The sequence below is a fragment of the Hypanus sabinus genome, chromosome 2, assembly GCF_030144855.1.
Source record: "Hypanus sabinus isolate sHypSab1 chromosome 2, sHypSab1.hap1, whole genome shotgun sequence".
NCBI lineage: Eukaryota > Metazoa > Chordata > Chondrichthyes > Myliobatiformes > Dasyatidae > Hypanus > Hypanus sabinus.
Genome location: NC_082707.1, coordinates 72520613 through 72544407, shown reverse-complemented (window position 1 = coordinate 72544407; position 23795 = coordinate 72520613). Strand labels below are relative to the sequence as shown.

Here is a 23795-nt window from a genome sequence, read left to right as displayed (position 1 = left end):
TGTGGAACGGATGCTTCCCATGGTGGAAGAATCTAGGAAAAGAGGGCACAGCCTCAGGATAGAGGGGCGTCCATTTAAAACAGATGCAGAGAAATTACTTTAGCCAGAGGGTGGTGAATTCATGGAATTTATTACCACAGGCAGCTGTGGAGGCCAGGTTGTTGGGTGTATTTAAGGCAGAGCTTGATAGGTTTTTGATTGGACATGGCATCAAAGGTTATGGGGAGAGGACCGAGGACTAGAGCTGAAGAGTGGAAAATTTTATCGGCAATGATTGAATGGAGGAGCAGACTGAATGGGCCAAATGGCCTAATTCTGCTCCTATGTCTTATGGTTTTATTGAATCATTCTCGTGAACCTCTCTGAATGATCTCCAATTTCAACTCATCCTTTCTTAGTTAAGGGGTCCAAATTTGCTCAAAATATTCCAGTGAGGCCTCACCGGTGCTTTATAACGGCACTATTATAAGTCTATTACATTATGACTATTACATTCTTTCTTTTATATTCTGGTCTTCACAACTGAATGCTAACATTGGATTTGACTCAGTCCTGCACGTTAACCTTTGTAGAATCTTGCATAAGGACTCCCAAGTCCCTTTGCACCTCCATTTTTGTATTTTCTCTCCTTTTAGAAAATAGTCAACCCTTTCATTTCTTCTACCAAAGTGCATGACCATACGGTTTGCGAAACTGTATTCCACCTGCCATTTCTTTGCCCATTCTCCTAATCTGCCTCACTACTTCCTCAAAACTACTTGTCCCTCCACCTATATTCATATCATCACCAAACTTGAATTATCTGCTCTGAGCCAGTTATAGGCGAAAGAGAAAGGACAATTACAGAAATCTTCAGTTCCATCTGTGCAGTAACCAAACTGAATAATAATGATGCTCTCTGGTTCCATTTTAATTGGGCTGTATCTAAATTAATGTTTAAAGAACCAATACTGAGGCATTATTGCTGAATGTGACATGATGCTCAACTATATTCTTACTCTGCCATTATACAAAAATTGTTTGCAAGTCCAGCTTGTCACTGGGTGTACTGACTCTGTAATATAATGATTCATAACACATTGAGCAAAAAGCCAAGGATCTGACTAAGTGTGAAGATTATCAACAACAAACTCGAAGAAAACACAAGCAAAATCACACGTATGAAGATTTCAGTGGTTCCAGCACTCTTGAACCACATCTTGATTCTCAAATGCCTTCTCAAAAGCTTAAAAGTCAAACATTTCTTGCCATTACTGACAGCTTGCTTTCTGTCCTGTCAAAAAGGCAGAAAGCTTATCTAAAGGTGAGTGGTGTTTTTGGATTCCTTCATCAGTTAGTCATTTACACCTGAAGAGATTGTAAAGAGGTCATCAACTCTTATTAAATCATATCCAGAAGATCTGGAAGAAAGTCTTGATGAAGAATTTGTGCAGCTTACTGAACTGTTGAAAACTGATCTTGCTTCTCATATTGGCACCAAACAAGACCTTGTCGAGTTACAGTTGTACCGTTGATAACTGACAATTCTTTGGAGTCATGTTTTCCAAATGTAGAAAGCACCTTGCGCATCAATTTGTCACTCATGGTTACCAACTGCAGTGGACAACGCTCATTTTCAAAACTGAAAAGGATTAAAAATGAACCAAGGAGCACCATAGGTCAAATCAGATTGAACAATCTCACTCTAATGAGCATGGAACATGAACCTCTGCATGAAATAGACATTTCCAGTATCATCAACAAATTTGCTCATGCTACATCTAGAAAATGTAACTTTTAAATTGTAGTTTTGTTACTTTTGACATTTGAAATTGATAACTACATGTAATTTTATTACTGAATACATACTATTACTGAAGTGTCAGACAGTTGTCATACTATCTGGCTGTACAGCAAATGAAAAAATTGAATTACTTTACTACGTAAGTAAATAATTTATGTTTTAATACTTAAAATTTAGGGCCCCTTTATAACATATGCTACAGGCCCTGCACTACTTTAATCCGGCCCTGACCCTAGGGTGCAGTTCCTCCGGTCCGGGTGACTTATATACTTTATGTCTTTCAGCTTTTTGAGCACCTTCTCTCTTGTAGCAGTAACTGCACCCACTTCTCTTCCTTCACACACTACAACATGAGGCACACTGCTATAATCACTTTGTGACTACAGCACACTAGTTTTTTTTCCAGAGCTTTTGTTATTAAGAGCCCCTGAGGAATGAATGAAACTATAGGGTATTTTGCTTTACTTTAAATTCACTCTGATTTTTTCTATCTTTTGATTATTTATACACCTTTCGGTCTTTTACTGTTTTTCAATAGTATACAGTATTCTATATTTCTTATTTTTTGCACCTGCAAGCATATGTTGTTTTCCTTATTGGCTTCTACTAATATTTGATTTTATTGTCTTCCCTTTTTACCGAGACTAATACTTATATCTTCCCATGGATTTTTTTTTCGGAAATAACGAACTTATTTACTTTAATATTTTGTTTTTGTATATATATATATATTTACAATTGTTTATTCAGCACAGCTATACATATATATTTTCTGGAGTCACCAGAGTTTTGGGTTGGGAACGTTAAATTTAGTTTTCGGCCTCCCTTGGCTGATTTCTCTCTTTGGGGGGAGGGAGGGGGGGAAATGGGTTCTTCCAGAAAGCTGATTGGATGTTTTTACTGTTTTATTTATTCACTATCTACATGTCTGTGATAACCTTTTATACATTACTAAAGGATACTTGATGGATTCTTTTATTAATATACTCAGTTTTAATGTGAAAGGTCTAAATAACCCTGTTAAACGAAAAAAGATTTTCTCTTATATCCAGAAACTTAAAACTCATATAATCTTTCTTCAAGAAACCTATATTTGTAAAGATGATATTTCACATTCTTTCAACGGATGGAAGGGTATACATTTTCACTCACCCTCCCAATCTAGATCGAGAGGCGTCTCTATCCTGTTTGATCAGAATGTATCCTTTATTCAACATAATGTAATTTCTGATACAAATGGCCATTTTGTTATTGTTTTGGGTAGTCTTGAGAATAAACTAATCATATTTGCGAATGTATACGCTCCAAATACAGATGACTCCTAGTTCTTTATACGTCTTTTCTCTTTTCTGCCTGATTTGAATCGGTATTCCTTAGTGATGGGTGGAGATTTTAATTTTTGGCTTGACCCTATATTAGATCGCTCTTCAAGTAAAACCCCTGTCACTAATAAATCAGTCCTACATTTTAAATCTTTTCTATTTCAATGTGGTATTCTCAACGTGTGGTGATTTTTGCACCCCCAAGAAACGGAATATTCATATTTCTCCCAGGTTTATCACATGTACTCTCAGATTGACTACTTTTTTATGGATAGAAACTTGCTTCCACTGGTATGATCCTGTGATTATAAGGAGATTTCTTTGTCTGATCATGCACCTGTGCTTCTGGCTTTAAGATTACCTGTTTATTCTGTATCAAATAGAAGTTGGCGTTTTAACTTATCATTGTTATCTGATAAAAATTTTCTAAAGTTTTTGGAAAATCATATTACTTTTTTCTTTAAAGAAAATTTTAAAGGAGATACTGCTGGTACTATAGCCTGGGATACTTTTAAAGCTTATATTCATGGAGAACTTATCTCTTACTCTACCTATATAAAGAAAAAAGCTGACAAAGAAAGGTCTGACCTAGCAGCAATATTAAAAGATCTTGATCGAAAGTATGCTCTATCTCCAGATCCAAGTATATATAATAAGCGGATTGAAATCCAATCCAAGTATAATCTTCTGCTGACTTACCCAATTGAACGACAGCTGTTGAGAGATAAAACTCAAATTTTACATTCACGGGGATAGAACAGGTAGTTTATTAGCCAATTGCTTAAAATCTTTTCCAGTTAATCATCAAATAACAGAAATTTTTAAAGATAATAATACTAAGATATCCCACCATTATGAAATCAACAATGTATTTAAAGACTTTTACTTTAAGTTGTATCAATCTGACTCTTCTTCAGATGATACTTACATGAGTGCTTCTTTCAGTAATATCAACATTCCTACATTGTCTGCTGATAGCCTAATACAGTTCAGCCTATTTCCAATGAAGAAGTGGCTGAGGCTATACGTGCTTTACATTCTGGTAAGACCCCCAGACCTGATGACTTTCCTGGGGAGTTTTATAAAACTTTCACTACATTACTCACACCTTATTTATCCTCTGTTTTATCAGAGTCCTTTAAATCAGGTAAACTCCCTCAATCTTTTTATGAAGCTTTTATTTCTCTTATTCTTAAAAAAAATCCAGCTGAAAGTTCTTCATACAAACTGATTTCTTTATTAAATGTTGATGCAAAAATTTTATCAAAAATCTTAGCTCTTAGACTTGAAAATATTTTACCATCTATTATATCAAATGACCAGACAGGATTTATTAAAAATCATTACTCATATTTTAATATACATTGGTTATTGAATGTGATATATTCACCATCCAAAAAAATATCAGAGTGTATATTATCCTTAGATGCAGAAAAAGCCTTCAATAGGATTGAGTGGAATTATCTTTTTAAGACCTTAGAAAAGTTTAATTTTGGGCCTAATTTTATTCGTTGGATTAAATTAATTTACTTGTCTCCGACTGCTCAGGTTATTACTAACTCTCAAATTCCTAAGCCCTTTAAATTACAGCGGGGAACTAGACAAGGTTGCCCTCTTAGTCCTTTACTTTTTGCTTTAGCTATATAACCCTTAGCAATAGTATTTTGAGAATCTAAGGACGTTTCTGGTATACTAAGCGAAGGTATGACTCATAAAATTCTGTTATACGTTGATGATATTTTACTTTTTATCTCTAACACTGAAACTTCTTTACCTTTGGTTCTTTCTTTAAATTCCCAGTTTAGTTATTTTTCAGGATATAAGCTGAACTTACATAAAAGTGAGCTATTTCCTTTAAATGACCTAATGTCATCAAATGCCAAATTTTCATTCCAAGTCGTTACAAGTCAATTTACATATCTTGGTGTAACAATTACTAAAAACTTCAAGGATTTATTTAAAGAAAACTTAAACCCTTTATTGAATTCTGTGAAAAAGACGCTTTCTAAATAGTCTCCTCTTTCTTTATCGCTAATTAGCCAAATTAATTTGATTAAAATGAAGATTCTTCCTAAATTTTATATTTTTTTCGGGCTTTACCTATTTTTATTCCTAAGAACTACTTTGATTCTTTAGATTCAATTTGAACATCTTATATTTGGAATAATAAACAAGCTCGTTTAAGTAAAGTTTACCTACAAAGAAATAAAGAGATGGGTGGATTAGCCTTGCCCAATTCTAAGTTTCACTTTTGGGCTGCCAATATAAGGAATATTACTTTTTGGTCCTATTATATTTATCGTAAAGATTGCCCATCATGGGTCTCCTTAGAAGTTAATTCCGTAAAAAAATCCTCTATAGGAATTTCTTGGATCATACTCTTCTTTTTCAGCATATAAAACAACAGATAATATAATTGTTAAGCAGAGTTTAAGGATCTGGTCTCAATTTAGAAAATTTTTTGGTTTAGCAAATTTTTCATTATCATCTCCCATTTTCCTTTTTTTTTATCCCTTCCATGACTGACAAAGTCTTTAAGGATTGGGATGAACTAGGTATTAAGTGTTTTTGGGACCTGTTTATCTCAGGGTCTCTTGCTTCATTTGACCAATTGTCAACTAAATTTGCACTTCCAAAAACATATTTTTACAGATACCTTCAAATTAGAGATTTCTTACATTTCCAATTAACTACTTTTCCTATAGGTCCTGATAAAAATTTACTGGACAAAATTTTTAAATTTAAAACTTTTTGCTAATGGCTCTATTACTGGTATCTATAACTTGTTGATTGATTCTAGACAAGACTTTTTAGATAAAATAAAAAAAGCTTGGGAGGATGACCTAAATTGTCAGATTTCTGATGACAGATGGAATAAAATTCTTAAACAGGTTAATAAATCATCTCTCTGTGCTCGTTGTTCCCTTCTACAATTTAAACTGGTTCATAGAGCTTACATTTCTAAACAGAAGTTGTCCAGTTTTTATCCGAATGTTTCTCCACTTTGTAATAAATGCAACTCTGCTGATGCCTCTTTAATTCATATGTTTTGGTTTTGTCCTAAAATTGAAAAGTTTTGGCGGGAAGTATTCCATACATTCTCACAACTTTTTAGGGTCCAATTTGACCCAAATCCCCTTACTGCCTTGTTTGGTATTATTGCAAAGGAAGATATAACTTTAAATACTCCTAACCTACAGGTTTTAGTTTTTACCTCTCTTTTAGCAAGGAGAGCAGAGGAAGGAGTCTACCCCTCCTACACATCTTCAATGGCTACGTGATATTATGTCTTATTTAAATTTAGAGAAGATCCGCTGCTCAGTCTTAAATTCGAAACAATCTTTTTATGATATCTGGGGACCTTTCCTAAATTACTTTTCGAATTTATAAAGCTTAACAGTGCACAAACTTTTATGTATATTTCTATCTTCTCTTCTTTAGCGAATATGTTTTTTTCCTAATCATCCATCAGCTTTTTACTTTGGTAGTTAGTAGGGGGTTGAATTTTTTTATATAAAAAATTTCTTTTATGATGTATGACCTATCTTTAAATTTTTGATTATGGAGTGGCATACCTTTATGTGATATGCTATAACATTTTGATCAATTTTATATATGAATGTACACACTTAATGTTGAGGTGTATCTATGTGTTGCACTCTGTAAATCTTGTTTTTTCTTCTGAATAAAATACTGAAAAAAGAAAGAGCCCCTTGCAGTAACTTAGAAATGGGCCACTCTGCTGACCCATGACTGTGCTGCAACGCACAGCTCGAACCACATCATCAAGTTCGCCAATGACACAACCATGGTGGGTCTCATCAGCAAGAACGACGAGTCAGCATGGAGAGGAGGTGCAGCGACTAACAGACTAGCCAACAACCTGTCTCTGAATGTTGACTTCAGGAGAGCATGGAGCAACCACTTTCTGCTGAACATTGATGGCTTCATTGTCAAAGCGCATGACAATACACTTCCGGACACTGTATTCTAACTGGCACTTCTTTGCTCATTCTCCTAATCTGTGTAAGTCCTTCTGTAGCCTCTCTACTTACTCAAACTTCCTGCCACTCCACCTATTTTTGTACCATCCACAAACATTGTGACAAACCCTTCAATTCCAAGATGATATCCAAGATGGTGGCACTACGGTAGCTTGCAGCGGCCACTCCGGAGCTGATTATCTGTTATTGTGAAGCAACGTGCCGTGCGCAATCGTAATCAATTGAAAAACGGACATGGGAGCACAGAGGAACATCTGAAAATCTCAGGAAGACTTTCTTCATTGCTGCTGCTGCTGTGAGGTCCGGGCCTCTGCTGGGAAGAACAGGTCCCCTGTCCTCGGGGTTGCATTGCCGATGGGCGTTGGCGGGGCCATATTAAAACGCTCGGCAGAGGATGGTGCTCGGAGAAGCTGTGCTGGAGGGGATGGTCGGAGGCTCGACGGACTCTGCGACGGTCCACTGCAACCAGGTTGTTTTCACTGTGTGCTGCGTCTGCGAGGTTGAGTCGGGCAGCGCCGTGGAGGTCCATAGTGGGGGTACTCCCTTCTGCCGGTGGCGTGAGAGGACGAGTCTGTTGGGAACCTGGGGACTTCTGGAAACTGTGTGGTGGTTTCTTTCGAACAAATAATCTTTTGGCATCTTTGGACTATTTTTATTGTGCCCATGGTCTCTTTTTTTTAAATCTATTATGCTGTTATTTGCACTGTTGTAACTATGTGTTGTAACTGTGGTTTTGTGCAGGTCTTGTAGTTTAGTTTTTGGTCTTGTTTGGTGGGATTGGAGCTCCTTTCCGGGGAACACACTAGATTGTAGCGTGATATTAATACGCAGCAGCCTCTCCGGACTCTGGATTGGGGATTGCCAAATGTTATGTAGATTTTCTGATGTAGTCTGTTCTGTCATGCGTTTTTGTGATAACATTCTGGAGGAACATTGTCTCATTTTTTAACTGCATTGCATTTGTGGTTTCTAAATTACAGTAAACTGAATCTGAATCCCATCATCCAAGTCATTAACATATAGGATAAAAAAGAATCGGTCCTGATACAAACACGTGATACACCAATAGTCTGTCAGCCAAACAGAAAAGGCTCCCTTTATTCCCACTTGTTGCATCCTGCCAGTCAGCCACTGCTTTATCCATGTCAGTATCTTTCCTGAAATACCATGGGCTCTTAAAGTAGCGTCATGTGTGGCACAGTGTCAAAGGCCATCTGAAATCCATTTACACAACATCAGCCAATTCTCCTCTGTCTATCCTGCTTGTTCATCCTATTCTTACCCTCACTGTCACATGGCACAGGTAGCAATCTAGAGGTTACTACCATGGAGGCCACTTGTCTCTGGTAAGTGGAACACTGTGCTTTTACATGGATTACCACCTCTTCAATTACAATGGGCAGCCACATGCCAGTTTTCTTGAAGCACTGCCCATCTATTCTGATCTATACCTACCTCTTTGGAATGAGATACTGTCACCTAGAAATGAAGAAATAAAGCTAGGCCATTTAGCTTTCTGAATATGTTCCATCATTTGTAATGATCATGGCTGCTCCTCTCTCTATTCTTTGTAATATTTATTGTGTCCAGAAATCTACCCGTCTCATTCTTAAATATCATCAGCAACTTGGTTCCATAGCTTCAATGGAATTATTCTAAACGGTAATGAATACAGGCCTAATCCATCCAATTTCTCCTCATATAATGGTCCTAACTTTACAGGAATCTCTTTGATCACTCCTTGCTTTATTCTTTCAGTGTGTATTCTTTCTTCCATACAGTGATCAAAACTGTAAACAATACTCCAGGAGTGATTTTATCAGTCCTATACACTTGTAATAAAAATTCTTGCTCCCACACTCAAAACCTTTTGCAATGAGGCCAACATGTAAAGCCATAGAGTCATACAGCATGGCCCTTTGACCCATCTCATCTGTGTTGCCTAAATTGTCTTTTCTGAGCTAGTCCTATTTTCTCGCATTTAACACCTATCCCTCTAAACCGTGCCATTAACAAAGGGGTCCATGGACCCCAGGTTGGGAAACCCTGCTCTAAACCTTTCCAGGTACCTATCCAAATGTATTTTCAATGTTGTTATGAATATCCTTGACAATCTATATCTATATATGATATAGATATATCAATCTATATCTGCTTCTCATGCTTCATGTTCATACTACTCACAGTTCATGATTACACTTGTCCCTCCCTACCAATTTGCTTCCTGGCGCTTGTACCTGTAACCATGCCAAGTGCTAGACCTGCTCCAACATTCCGTCCCCCTCATGGCCCTAAATGGTTCTTCCAGCCGAGGCAATACTTCACCTGCAGACTTTCGGGGTCCTTTCTTAGATAGATAGATAGATAGATAGATAGACAGATAGATAGATAGATAGATAGATACTTTATTCATCCCCAAGGGGAAATTCAACATATTTCCAGTGTCCCATACACTTATTGTAGCAAAACATGCGTCTGCTGCTCCCAGCACAGCCTCCACTACATCACTGAGACCCGACACAGACTGTGGGGCTGCTCCATCAAGCACCTTCACTCCATCTGCCACAGCAGCCAGGATCTCTGGGCTTCCATTTTAGTCTCATTTCCCATTCCCACACCGGAAAGTCTGTCCACAGCCTCCTTTACGGCCACGATGTAGCCAAATGCAGGTTAGAACCACGGCACCTTATATTCCGCCTGCGTAGTCTCCAACCTAACTTCTTGAACATCATTTCACTCGTAATCGATCCCCTCCATCTCCCCCTCATTTGTTTTCCATCATACTGGTCATTTTCTCATCCCTTCCCTTCCTCTCCTCAGCTCTCATGATCTGCTCATTACCCCTTACACCTATCACCAACTAGCTTCTCACACATTCCCTTTCATCCCCTCACTTCAACTCTCCCATCACCTGCCAGCTTGTATTCCTCCACTTTCCTCCACCTTTTTATTCTGGCTGCTGTCCCCTTCCTTTCTAAACCTGATAAAGGGTCTGGACCTGAAACGTGACTGTTCCTTTGCCTCCATAGATGCTGCCTGACCTGCTGAGTTCCTCCAGCATCTGGTGTGTGGTGTTCAAGATTTCCAGCATCTATATATTCCCTTGTACCTAAATTGGTTTTCTAATAGTCTTTCTGAGAGTTTTGGGTCTGATGTCCCCACAACTTTCTGAAGATATAATTATTTTATTGATTTATTGGCAATAGAATTTAATTTGTTGTTTTATTTAATAGAAAGGACGCGGGATTACAAATTGACAATTAAAATTGTTTTAAGCCTTGATGGAATGAAAAGCAATTATTATCTGAACGTGACAAAATTTAAACAATCAATTGCCAAGTGGAGACAGCTTTCTGGCGGGCTGACCTCAACGCGATCGACTCGCACTCCTAATGTTCACGCGAGCTGCTTTCACATGAAGTGTCTTTCAAGCTTTAGAGATCGAACCGGAGATGACTCGGACTTTGGTGTACGTGCAGCGCCTTTGATTGGAACAACATCACGATCTTAAGATAAACCTTTCTCGTACTTAAAATATTCAGAGCGGGGTCCTGGAAACCATGTGAGACAGCTGGGCCAACTGAAGCGCTTCTCGAGACTCTGCTGTTTTCTTTTGAAGCATATAGAAGGCAGATCCGACTACAGGTGAGAGTGGGTGTACATCAGCCTTTTGTAGGAAGGTGAGGATCGGATGGAACCGAATTACTAGGCAGTGGCAATATGCTGAAATGATTTCTGATCGGAAAAAAGCTGTCAAAGCTCTGACGTGGTATTGTCCATTTTAGTTTCCAGCAATGAATTGTACAAATCACTCGGGGAATTACTCGGACTCTGCTCATGGATTAATTTTGCTGCTGTTTACTGTGCCGACCTTCTTTATCGGGTCAATGTTGAATGGAGCAGCTTTGTGCATGATATGTTGTCATATAAAACGGCGGACTAAACCTTTAATCTACGTTGTCAATCTCGTCATCTCAGACATCCTTCTGCTCTTCATTTTGCCTTTCAAAGTCTACGCCTTCCATGTCAAGGGAAAGCGAGGCTGGAAAATGGAGAAAACTTTCTGCCAATTTCTTGAGTCTTTGAGTTTCGTGAACACTTACTCTAGTATCCTGGTGATAACTCTAATCTGTGTGGATCGGTACGTCGCTGTCGTGTATCCTTTCAATGCCAGAGCTAACTCATCCCCCAGAGTCATCGCTGGAATCTGTGCCGTCATCTGGATTGTCGTGTCTTTATGTACCATTCAGGTCTACGACAAAAGTCAGTCGGAGTCCTGTTTTTACAATATATCTCCAGAAGTTTGGGACCTTTCTTTCGTCGCTCCACTGGAAGCATTGTTTTTGATTTGTGCGCTCACAATGCTATTCTGTGCCCTTCGCATTATCCACACCCTGAAGGATCGAACCAGTGAGACCGAGGACAAGTGCACTGATAAATGCATCAAAATCCTCCTTTCAAATCTCTTCACTTTCCTGATCTGTTTCACACCCCATCACACTGTTCTACTGTTATACACCTTGACTGTGAATGGTTTCCTCTCAGCACGTTACTGTGAACTCCTGCGCGGCGCCGCGCATTATACTTTGTACTTGGCCAATGTCAATAGTTGCCTGGACGCGATTTACTATTTCTATGCCTTCAAGGAACTGCGTCGAACTAAGCAAAACCCAGACCTGAAAATCCAGATGGACGTCTACGAGACATCGTTGGGCTCTACCAGCATTCAGCGGAACTCTCACGCACATTAGTTTGCTCTGCAATATAGCTGTACTATTTTACAGCAGCAAATGCCCGGTTTTACCACTTTTATTTAAACTAACTTGTCACCGTTGTATCTAACCCATATATGTATAAATCCTTGTTAATCTTTTTAAGTTATTCATGTCACAGTCCAAATTCTGGCTCCATATCGACCAACAACAATCACACCAGCTGCACTCTCCCCTCCTTCCCAGCAGTTTTACACTTTATTCTTTCACTAAAGTTCACCAAATTCATCTTCAATATATTTTTCTCGCTCCAAAAAAGGGAGTATTTACCAGTAATCGGTTAATCCTCCAACCTTCGCGTCTTTGGGACGGCAGAGGGTGGGTCGGGGGTGGGGGTGGTACGAAACCGGAGCACCGGGAGAAACCCACGCTGCAGAGGGAGAATAGGTAAACTCGTCATTTACTACAGAGGGCACCAATGAGGGTGTCTGGAGCTCTAAAACAGCAACACTGTCTGTTGATCCCGGCAGTTACCCTGTAAGTGATAAGTACAAGTCTGTTTCAAAATAAATTCACGAAGCAGAACGTCGGGATCAGTGAAAAGTAAATGGAGAGAATCACCCGAAAAAGAATCAAGAATTCAAAGTTCAAAGTAAATGTATTATCAAAATACACATGTCACCATATCCCGCCCTAAGATCCATTTTCTTGCAGGCATTCACGGTAATAACAGAAACACAATAGAATCCATAAAAAACACATACAACAGAGATGGGCAAACAACCTATATCCAAAAGACAACAAGCAGTGCAAATACAAAATAAATAAAAATAGCAATTAGGCCTTCAGGGCAATATTTATGTAAATCTCCAGAAAGCGGCATTATTAAACACCTCTAGAATTATCCAAAAGTTCCCAGCACTTGAGAAATGAGCATGCTTGTCTATGCCTGTACCTCAGACTTTACCAGCCTGAGCTGAGAAAGTATAAAAATACAACAAAATAATAATAAATAAATAAACAAATAAGCAATAAGTATTGAGAACACAAATTATAGACTCCTTAATAGTGAGGCAGAGAAGTTATCTGCTGTGGTTCGACAGCCTGATGGTTGAAGAGGGGAGGACAATCACTGTTCCGGAGCCAGTTGTTGTGGGACTGTAACTCCTTTCTAATGGCAGTAGTGACAAGAGAAACTTTGATATCTAATAGCTATCAATATGACCTGGCCCCAGATACTCACAGCTAAGGTTAGCTCAGCTAAGGATTTAATATTAGCAGGTAGTCTGAAGTTTCTTGTTTAATAATATTAAGTTGTTACTTTAAATACACAAGATTTTTTTTAAGTTTCCAGTGGTGATGTCAAATATAGACCATAACCGAGAAAATCTGCAGATGCTGGACAAACCATAAATACACTTGTATTATGTCAGTCTTTATGTGATCAATGTTTTTGCAGTGTGTGTTCTGACAGTGGTGTAGACTGTTAACAAATATAGGTGAAAATCCGATTAAATTTTTCATGTCGTTAAAATGTTTTGGTTTAATTTTGAATCACTGTTAATTTTTTAACAATTAGGAAAGTTTCTTAGTAACTGGGTAATCAGCTAGAACTGGTTAATTAAAATTAGTGACATGTCTGTACCGATACCATGGAATATAGATGATTAAACTAAATAAACATTCTTAGACTGGTATGGTGGGGCATGAGACTGCAGTATATTAGAACTGACTGAAATCACTACAGTGATTCCGTCTGCAGTGAGCATCACAGATCAAGAAACCTCGGCAGAGAAATGATGAACTGGAGTCCAAGACTCAGATGCATCAGGAAGAAGAGAAATCTACTCAAACACTTTGTTCCAGCATCCACATGCATCCCTTAGGTAAAATATATTGGTATTGGTCAGTCAGGAGAGAGAAGGAGTTGTAGCTGGCAATGGGGCAGCTCGAGGGATCCAGAGGTAGATTTGCAAGTGCACACACAGAACGCTGGAGGAACACAGCAGGGCAGGCAGCATCTACGGGAAAAAAATATAGTCGACGTTTCAGGCCGAGACCTTTCGGCAGAACTTTGCACAGGTGCAACAACCATGGGTTAAAGTAGAAACTGCAGGGTGGATAAGTAAGCTGGTCATAGTGCTATGAAATATATGCATTCAACTTTGTGGATTGAATAGGAACATGCTGGTAACAGGACACAAGGTTAAGAAATAGATACAGGCAACATGTTGCTAAGAGTGTTAGCATTAAGGACACCTGTCAGTATTGGAGAGATCTAGCTGTTGAGATCCAAATAGGTAAGTTTGACGTAGATAGGACAAAATAATTCCTCTGAAGGACTAAGAGCAACTAGAGTACAGATTCAAAGTAGAACTGCACATTCTCTGTCAATGTCACATGTTATTTTGCATTCTGTTACTGTTTAACCTTGCTCTACCTCACTATGTAATGATTTGATCAGTATGAACAGTATGCAAGACAAGTTTTTCACTGTATCTTGGTATTTGACAGTAACAAATCAATTCCAATTTCTAACTGGAATTAGTAAGGGTAAGCAGTTTCAAGTTCCTGGATGTCGACATCTCTGAGGATGGAACTTGGGCCCAACTTATTGATACAATTACAAGGAAAGCAGGACAGTGACTAAAGTTCATTAGAAATTTGAGGCGAATTGAAATCTCTCCAAAAACACTTGCAAATTTCTACATAGGCATTGTGGACTGTATACTAATTTGTTGCATCACCATCTGCTATGGATGGGCCACAGCACAGGATCAAAAAACACCTGCAGAAAGCTGTAAACTCAGCCAGCTCCATCATGGGTGTTGTAATGTGAGTATTATTAAAGGTAAGTTGATACTAATCAGGAAGCTGTTGGTAACAGGAGGCTGGTTTCAGGGTTGGCGGGGATTTACTCCCGGGGTGTATTGTATGTAATTCCACCACCCATGCCGCACGAGTTACCCGAAAGCCTCAGCATTGCAAATATCATTTGCTGTCCTAGATAAAGATGTTCTTTTGGCCATGAGCTTGTCGAGTGGTCCTTTTTTAAAGTAGAAGTTACCACATATTTTTGGCGACAAGGTGAACTGGTTTTGTGGATGAGTCGGTGTCTTTCAAACAGGAGCTGTGAGCAGACGAAGAGCCTCGTGTTCGAATGGCTGTGTTCGGGACAATCTGAGTTCGAGGAGTGGACTGAGGACTGGCCGGGTATGAGGAAAGGTTGGGACACTTTTTCTGTGCTAATGGAATCACTGAGCAGGCTAAGAAGCGCTCTATTCTCCTGAGTGTGTGTGGGGCAAAGACTTGCGAGCTGATAAGGAACTTAGCTTCGCTGCAGAAACCAGAGAAATTCCATTTGACGAACTGGTCAAGCTCATGGAGAACCACCACAATCCAAAACCTTTGGTGATAGTCCCACGGTTCAAGTTTCACAGCCATTTCAGGAAGCCAGGTCAGTCTGTGGCTAACTTTGTGGCCGAGCTTCGGCAGCTGTTGGAGCATTGCGATTTCAGCGCCGTGTTGGATGACAGGCTCTGTGACAGATTGGTATGCGGCATTAGTAATGATACCGTACAACGCGTCAAGAATGGACATTCTCACAGGGACACTCAGATCCATCCCATGACCCCAACACCAGATCCACCCAAAACATCCTCACCAGTGGTGCCTACTGGGTCAGCGGGGGTAGTGCATAAATCGCAGTGCCTTAGCAAACCTCCTGACAGACTGAATCTTTGATTGGATAGTTTTATTTTGTTGTTAGATTGAATGTTAAATTTGCTACATTTTTAGGTGATTTGTATTGGTAACCTGTCGCTAATGATACCACTGTTTTTTTTTTCCCCAGTTCTTCTATATTTGGGTAATGTTGGATTTTAAAGGGGGAGAAGTGTTGTAATGTGAATATTATAAAAAGTAAGTTAGTACTAATCGGGAAGCTGTTGGTAACAAGATGCTTGCTCCGGGATCAGCGGGGTTTTACTTCTGGTGTACATTGTATATAGTTCCTCCACCTATGCCACAGGAGGTACCTGGAAGCCTCCGTATTGTAAATATCATTTGCCATCCCGGAAAAAGATGTTATTTTGGCCAGAAAGTTGACAAGTGCTTCTTTTGTAAAGTAGAAGTTACCACATGGGCACTAGCCTCCTCAGCAATGAAGGCACATTCAAAAGGCAATGCCTCAAAAAAGGTGGCATCCCCCATTATGGACCCTATCACCTGAGCCATGCCCTCCTGTCATTGCTACCATCAAGGAGGAGATACAGGAGCCTGAAGACACACACTCAGTGTTTCAGGAAGAGCTCTTTCTCCTCTGCCATCTGATTTTTGAATGGACATCTTGCCCGTGAACACAACCTCACATATTTTCCTCTCTTTTTGCACTATGTATTCAATATATATGTATGTACTTATAATTTACATTGTTTATTATTATCTATTGCCATGCACTGCTGCTGCAAAACAAGAAATATCACAGCATATGCTTGTAATAGTAAACTTGATTCTGATGAGCTTCTGTAGACATAGAACATAGAAACATAGAAAACCTACAGCACAATACAGGCCCTTCAGCCCACAAAGTTGTGCCGAAAATGTCCCTACTTTAGAAATTACTAGGCCTACCTGTAACCCTCTATTTTACTAAGCCCCATGTACCTATCTAAAAGTTTCTTAGAAGACCCTATCATATCCGCCTCCACCACCGTTGCCGGCAGCCCATTCCATGCACTCACTACTCTCTGAGTGGAAAACTTACCCCTGATATCTCCTCTGTACCTACTCCCCAGCACCTTAAACCTGTATCGTCTTGTGGCAACCATTTCAGCCCTGGAAAAAGCCTCCGACTATCCACACGATCAATACCTCTCAAGATCTTATTCACCTCTAACAGGTCACCTCTCATCCTCCTTCACTCCAAGAAGAAAAAGCCAAGTTCACTCAACCTATTCTCATAAGGCATGCTCCCCAATCCAGGCAACATCCTTGTAAACTTCCTCTGCACCCTTTCTATGGCTTCAACATCCTTCCTGTAGTGAAGCGACCAGAACTGAGCACAGTACTCCAAGTGGGGTCTGACCAGGATCCTATATAGCTGCAACATTACCTCTCGGCTCCTAAATTCAATTCCACAATTAACGAAGGCCAATACACCATATGAATTCTTAACCACAGTCAATCTGTGCAACTGCTTTAAGTGTCCTATAGACTCTGATCCCAAGGTCCCTCTGATTCTCCACACTGCCAAGAGTCTTACCATTAATATAATATTCTGCCATCATATTTGACCTACCAAAATGAACCAATTCACACTTATCTGGGTTGATCTCCATCTGCCACTTCTCAGCCCAGTTTTGCATCCTATCAAAGTCCCACTGTAATCTCCGACAGCCCTCCACACTATCCACAACACCTCCAACCTTTGTTTCATCAGCAAACTTACTAATCCATCCCTCCACTTTCTCATCCAGGTCATTTATAAAAATCACGAAGAGAAAGGGTCCCAGAACAGATCCCTGAGGCACCCTGCTGGCGACTGGGCTCCATGCAGAATATGACTTGTCTACAACCACTTTTTGCCTTCTGTGGGCAAGCCAGTTCTGGATCCACAAAGCAATGTCCCTTTGGATCCCATACCTCTTTACTTTCTCAATAAGCCTTGCATAGGGGACTTTATCAAATGCCTTGCTGAAATCCATATACACTACATCCACTGCCTTTCCTTCATCAATTGTGTTTAATCACATCCTCAAAGATTCAATCAGGCTCATAAGGCATGAACTCCCCTTGACAAAGCCATGCTGACTACTCATAATTGTATTATACCTCTCCAAATGTTCATAATTCCTGCCTCTCAGGATCTTCTCCAACAACTTACCAACCACTGCAGCAAGACTCACTGGTCTATAATTTCCTGGGCTATCTCTATTCCTTTCCTTGAATAAAGGGACAACACTCGCAACCTTACAATCCCCCAGAACCTCTCACGTCCCCATTGATGATGCAAAGATCATCACCAGAGGCTCAGGAATTTCCTCCCTCACCTCCCACAGTAGCCTGCAGTACATCTCATCTGGTCTTGGCAACTTATCTGACTTGATACTTTCCAAAAGCTCCAGCACATCCTCTTTCTTAATATCTACATGCTCAAGCTTTTCAGACTGCTGCAAGTCATCTCTACAATCGCCAAGATCCTTTTCCATAGTGAATACTGAAGTGAAGTGTTCATTAAGTAGCTCAGTTATTTCCTCCTGTTCCATACACACTTTCCCACTGTCACACTTGCTAGGTCCTACTCTTTCACATCTTATCCTCTTGCTCTTCACATATTTGAAAATTGCCTTGGGGTTTTCCTTATTCCTGCCCGCCAAGGCCTTCTCATGGTCCCTTCTGGCTCTCCTAACTTCCTTAATCTCCTTCCTGTTAGCCTTAGAATCTTCTAGATTTCTATCATTAGCTAGCACTCTGAACCTTTTGTAAGGTTTACTTTTCTTCTTGACTAGATTTATTACAGCCTTTGTACTCCACGGTTCCTGTACCCTACCATAACTTCCCTGTCTCATTGGAACGTACCTATACAGAACTCCACACAAATATCCTCTGAATATTTATAACATTTCTTCCGTATTTTTCCCTGAGAACATCTGTTTCCAATTTAAACCTCCAATTTCCTGCCTGATAACCTCATAATTCCCCCTACTCCAATTAAATGCTTTACTAGCTTGTTTGTTCCTATCTCCCTCTAATGCTATTGTAAAGGAGACAGAATTATGATCACTATCTCCAAAATGCCCTCCCACTGTGAGATCTGGCACCTGACCAGGTTCATTTCCCAATATCAAATCCAAGTACAATCTCTCCTCTTGTAGGCTTATCTACATATTGTGTCAAGAAACCTTTTTGAACACACCTAACATACTCCACCCCATCTAAACCTCTTGCTCTAGGGCGGGGGTCGGCAACCTGCGGCTCCCGAGCCATTTGTGGCTCTTTCACCTCTGTGCTGCGGCTCCCTGTGGCTTTGGGAAATAATTGGTCAGTATTTAATTAAAATGTATTTTATGTTAGTTTGTTAGCTTTTGAAATGTAATTCTAAATTTGAAGATTATGGTGATCTTGTACAAACTAAGTGTGGCGACACATTTCCTCACAATTAGCCAGCATTCCGGCTAAGGGAGATAGCCTACGGGGGTTTGTGAGTACGCGTCTTTTGCAGCATCTGCGTCCATGGGGGCTGGGTTGAGGGAGGCTTAAAAGCAAGGCTGTTTAGTTCGAATAAAGTTATTCGACTGCAGTTTACTGACTGCGTGAGCACACCGCTACAACGTGTTTTTATCGCTATTAATATACGTCACCACTGCCAATACCTGACACCCGCCAGTGCGCGATTTCTTTAATTTTTCGATCCAAGGTAAGCCAACTATGGAGAATTCTAAAAAAAGAAAAGTGACTGAAGAAAACAGAACGTTTAATGATACGTGGACAGATTCATTTGCTTTCACTGTTGACGAGACTGGTTTACCGGTATGCTTAATATGCAATGAGAAACTAGCAAACAACAAAAAGTCAAATGTCGCAAGGCATTTCCAGAATAAACACGCAGCCTTTGCTCAAAAATATCCGGATGGAGATGAGAGAAAAAAAGCCGTTTCGGAACTGATGCGGAAGGTTGATCTGAGCAAAAATCATTTCCAGAAATGGATGAAGTTTGGAAAATCAACGACATACGCCAGTTATATTGCTGCTCAGGAAATAGTCAGGCACGGGAAGCAGTTTACAGATGGTGAATATATAAAAGAATCTTTCATTAAGATTTCAGAACATCTATTCACGGACTTTAAAAACAAGAGTGAAATTGTGCAGAAAATCAGGGATATGCCCCTCTCTGCAAAGACTGTCAAAGACAGAACCATAAAAATGGCAGAAGACATCACAAGACAGCAAATTAAAGACATCAATTCAGCTGTGGCCTACTCGATTGCCTGTGACGAGTCTAAAGACAAAGGTGATATTGAACAAATAGCGTTGTTCTGCCGGTATGTAAACTCTGCTGGGCCACAGGAAGAACTGATTGAGTTGATACCTCTAAAAGACCAAACACGGGGGGAGGACATCTGTGAGGCTGTCTTGAATTGTTTAAGAGCCAAAGGAATAAAGACCACCCATCTGGTGTCAGTAGCTACTGATGGGGGCACCGAATATGACGGGAACGCACAAGGGAATTGTGGCTTTACTGCAGAAGTCGCTGGACAGAAAGCTGCTGACTTTTCACTGCATCTTGCACCAAGAGGCACTGTGCGCTCAAACATTTCCTCCGGAATGCACAGAAGTAATGGATGTTGTCATTCAGATTGTCAATAAAATAATGGCAAAAAGTTTAAATCACCGTCAATTCCGTTTGTTACTGGACGAGCTGGAAATTGCATATTCTGATCTCCTGCTGCACAACAAAGTCTGATGGTTGTCCAGGGGGGAGGTGCTGAAACGCTTTGTCGCGTGTCTGGAAGAAGTGAAAACTTTCCTGGGCAGCAAAGGGCTCAACTTTCCTGAGCTGGAACAGCCAGAGTGGCTGGAAAAGCTACACTTCATGGTAGACATGACAGCGCACCTGAACACGCTGAACACAGCTCTTCAACGGGGTAAGGACGTACAGCCCTGCACATGTTGGAGGATGTTTTGGCATTCGAGCGCAAGTTGACGTTGCTTGCCAGAGATTTACAGAAAGGCACATTGTCTCACTTCCCCAATTTGAGAGAGTTCAAACAAGGTCACGACATGATAAATTCAGAGTATTTACATTCTGCAATCATCGCAATGCAAACATCGTTTGGGAAACGCTTCTGTGAGTTCAGAGAGGAAAAAAACACATTATCCTTCCCGGTCACTCCCCTAAGCATCGATCCATCCCTACTAAATACGACTGCATTGTCAGGTGTGAGTCAACCTGAACAAGTATGATAAATATTTTAATTGCCTATTATTTTACGTATATTCATATGTTTTCATTGTTCAGTGAAATAGTCCTTTTATTTTTCAGGTTGACAGCTGGCTGACGTTATTTTTGGTTTGCTGCTGGCGGCAAATTTAAGTTTGGCGTTTTTCATAAATACAAGAAGGACTCAAATAGACGTTGAGTATTTTACTTAAAAGTAACCTTCAACCCAACGTCTTTTTTTCGGAGTTCAAAATGTTTTTGTTGCATGCAGAAATGTAATTTAATTTTCTCTGCAGGAGTTCATCAATTTCATAAATGCAACACATTATAGTTTGTTTATACATAGCATAAAGGCAAAACAAAACGTTGTATGCAGTGTTATTTCATTTTAAATGTCAAGCGGGTTTTGCGGCTCCCAGTGTTTTCTTTTCTGTGGGAAACGGGTCCAAGTGGCTCTTTCAGTGGTAAAGGTTGCTGACCCCTGCTCTAGGGAGATACCAATCGATATTTGGGAAATTAAAATCTCCCATCACGCCAACTCTGTTATTTTTACACCTTTCCAGGATCTCTTTCCCTATCTGCTGCTCGATATCCCTGTTTCTATTGGGTGGCCTATAAAAAACAGCCAGTAAAGTTATTGACCCTTCCTGATCCTAACCTCCACCCACAGAGACTCTGTAGACTATCCTTCCATGGCATTCACCCTTTCTGCAACTGGTACACTATCTCTGATCAACAGTGCCACGCCCCCACCTCTTTTGCCTCCCTCCCTGTCCTTTCTGAAACATCTAAAGCCCGGCACTTGAAGTAACCATTCCTGTCCCTGAGCCATCCAAATCTTTGTAATGGCCACCACATCATTTCTCCAAGTACTGATCCATGCCCTAAGCTCATCCACTTTGTACACAGTACTCTTTGAATTAAAATAGATACATTTCAAACCTTCGGTCTGAGCTCGGCCCTTCTCTATCACCTGCCCATCCTCCCTCTCACACTGTCTACAAGCTTTCTCGATTTGTGAGCCAACTTCCTCTTCCCCAGTCTCTTTAATTTGGTTCCAAACCCCCAACAATTCTAGTTTAGACTCTCCCCAGTAATCCTAGCAAACCTACTCACCAGGATATTGGTCCCCCTGGGATTCAAGTGCAACCCGTCCTTTTTGTACAGGTCACACCTGCCCCAAAAAAGGTCCCAGTGATCTAGAAATCTGAATCCCCGCCCCCTGCTCCAATCCCTCAGCCACGCATTTATCCTCCACCTCATCCTATTCCTATTCTCACTGTCGCGTGGTACAGGCAGTAATCCCAAGATTGCTACCTTTGGGGTCCTGCTGCTTAACTTCCTTCCTAACTCCCTAACTTCCTAACTAACTTCCTTCCTAACCTCTAAACTCTTTTTTTCAGGACCTTTTCCCTTTTCCTACCTATGTCATTGGTACCAAAATGTACCATGACCTCTAGCTGTTCTCCTTCCCACTGCAGGATATCTTGGATGCAATCCAAAACATCCCGGACCCTGGCACCTGGGAGGCAAACTGCTATTTGAGTTTCTTTTGTGCGTCTACAGAATGGCCTGTCTGAACTTGTAACTATAGAGTCCCCTATCACTACTGCCTTCCTCTTCCCTTCAATACCCTTCTGAGCCACAGGGCCAGACTCTGTGCTGGAGGCACGGCCACTGTCCCCCCCCCTCCCCCCAGCAGTACTCAAACAGGAGTACTTATTGTCAAGGGATACAGCCACAGGGGTACTCACTAGTACCTGACTCTTCCACTTCCCCCTCCTGACTGTGACCCACCTGTCTGTCTCCCATGGCCCCGGTGTGACCACCTGCTTATAACTCCTCTCTATCACCTCCTTGCTCTCCCTGACCAGAAGAAGGGCATCAAGCTGCATCTCCATTTCCCTAACTCGGTCCCTTCGGAGCTGAAGCTCGACACACCAGGATGTGGAACAGGAAAAAGTAAGGTTAATGTTGTTCTTTTGCTGACTAAGACAGAAGTTATCATAGGGAAGGAGGAAATGGCAGAGCTATTAAACAAGTATCCTGTACCCCACTTCACTGATGAGGACACCAAGAAGTGTGGAAATAGTTGAGGACTACTGTATTTCAGTGGTTCAGTTTGGAAACCATCGATATACTGTGACTTCTGCCAATAATGTGTAAGATTGTGAGGAGGAAGCAGAGATACTAGAGGGGTTACAGGCAAGCTAAATGAATTAGGGAAGAATGAAATATGAGAAAATATCAGATGATCCATTTAATGAAAAAATAGAATGGTAGTTTATTTTTCAAATGGCAAAAGTTAAAAGATGCCTGAGTTCAGATTGGAGGGTCTGAGACACACTCACACAAGGATAATTAGCCACCATAACAAGTAGTAAGGTAAATGTCATGTTGACTTTTATTGTAAAACGATTTGAATGTGAGGAGTCTCGAGTGCAGCTTCGACGTCCCTACCTTAATGCGTTGGGGAAGTACAGCAAAAGCACAGAAGAGCATTGTTAAGATAAAGGATCTGGCCTAATCTTATTGACTGGCGGGTAAATTTTTATTGACTATTGGAACAAGCACAAATAGCTAAATGGTCTGTGCTTCCATTTCTTTCATGCACATATACAATATTAGTGTATGTATTGTCCATAGAAATACATTCTGATCCATGTGAACGAAAACTTGAGGCCCAACAATGACATTAACTAAATATGCAAAACAAAATTTATTATCTGAGTATGTATTTCCATTAAATTTTAAAGGAAGGATTATTGAAGCATTACAATAATGAAAAAAAATTGAAGGGGAAGTAGAGGAATATTTCCTTCTGTTATATGGAACTAGTACAAAGGATAATACTGGCCTGAATTTAGTAGGAAAATTTTAACAGTTCCCCATGTACTTGTTACAACTTCCTCACAAAACTGTCAGCAAGTTTGGGATTTGTGTGCAAAACCAAAGTACTGTGGTCAGCTGCACATACTAATTTGATATAAATGAATGTTGCTTTAGAAGGTAGAGTTATGATAGCATTTCAGG

General features: G+C 40.3%; 1 long non-coding RNA gene across 1 annotated transcript in view; it reads right to left on the bottom strand.

Moving 5' to 3' along the window:
- The window catches only part of LOC132379871 (uncharacterized), a 47204-nt gene extending 33877 nt beyond the window's left edge, over positions 1 to 13327 (bottom strand). Inside the window, exon 1 of the long non-coding RNA XR_009507552.1 lies at positions 12152 to 13327. This is a non-coding gene — a long non-coding RNA (uncharacterized LOC132379871). The remainder of the gene's footprint in view (positions 1 to 12151) is intronic.
- Between the last annotated feature and the right edge of the window lie 10468 nt (positions 13328 to 23795).